A 905-nucleotide genomic window follows, 5' to 3' on the forward strand; every position below is an offset into this window, starting at 1 on the left:
CCTTTCAATCCTGAGATTGAGAAGACCTTGCATGAGTTGAGACGATCATCTAGAGTACTGCCGACAGAGGAAGAGCTGAGTACTCTGTCTAGTTACTACGAGAACAAGCTATACGAGGAGGATCCACCTTCATCACCCATTTCCACTTCTTCAGCTGAGACAGTCACATCTCCATAATTTCCAGTCATGGCTGAAGAAGCGAGTATAGCAAGTCACTCTGAGCCGACAGCTTCAAACCTATACAAGGGGTTCGAATTACCGGGAGCTGATAGGAAATTCGAACCGAAGCCTGCTTATATCAACTTGGTTGAGAGAAACCAATTCGGGGGAGCTGCAAATGAAGATGCAGCCAAGCATATGGAGATATTTATTGATTATTGCTGCTCTATACCCCCGCCGACCGGTGTGACCCATGACCAGATAAAGGAGACTATGTTTATATTCTCACTCCGCGATCTTTGCAAGGGAGTGGTACGAGAGATCCGGACCGAGCTGCTAATGGGATCACCGACTGGAATTCTTTGGCCTTGGCATTCTACAAGAAGTACTTTTCTGCCTCGAAGACGAATGCATTAGAGCTCAAATCACGAGCTTTAAACAGGGGCCTGATGAGAATTTTCATGAGGCATGGGTCTGTTTCAAGAAGCTGGTGCGAACCATTCCGCATCATGGGTTTGAGAAGTGGAGCCTATGCAATCAATTCTACAATGGGCTCTATGACAATCAAAGGGCTATCCTAGATGCGACAGCTAATGGCAGATTCCAGGAAAATACGGGGGAGACTAAGGGGTGGAAGATCATAGATGACTTGGCCACCCACAAAGCTGAGTATGGGAATTCCCGGGGAAATCAAAGGAGAGCTGCTGAATCTCCTTCTGTAGCTGCATTAGAATCTCTCACGGCGA

The 905-nt window shown here is 47.1% G+C and overlaps 1 non-coding gene across 1 annotated transcript; it reads right to left on the reverse strand.

Annotated features, from left to right (window-relative positions):
• Window positions 1-568: 568 nt before the first annotated feature.
• Window positions 569-675, reverse strand: LOC141616232 (small nucleolar RNA R71). The gene has a single exon (XR_012530589.1). It is a non-coding gene; the product is annotated as a small nucleolar RNA R71 (small nucleolar RNA).
• Window positions 676-905: the final 230 nt, after the last annotated feature.

Source organism: Silene latifolia, chromosome 11 (genome assembly GCF_048544455.1).
Source record: "Silene latifolia isolate original U9 population chromosome 11, ASM4854445v1, whole genome shotgun sequence".
Taxonomy (NCBI): domain Eukaryota; kingdom Viridiplantae; phylum Streptophyta; class Magnoliopsida; order Caryophyllales; family Caryophyllaceae; genus Silene; species Silene latifolia.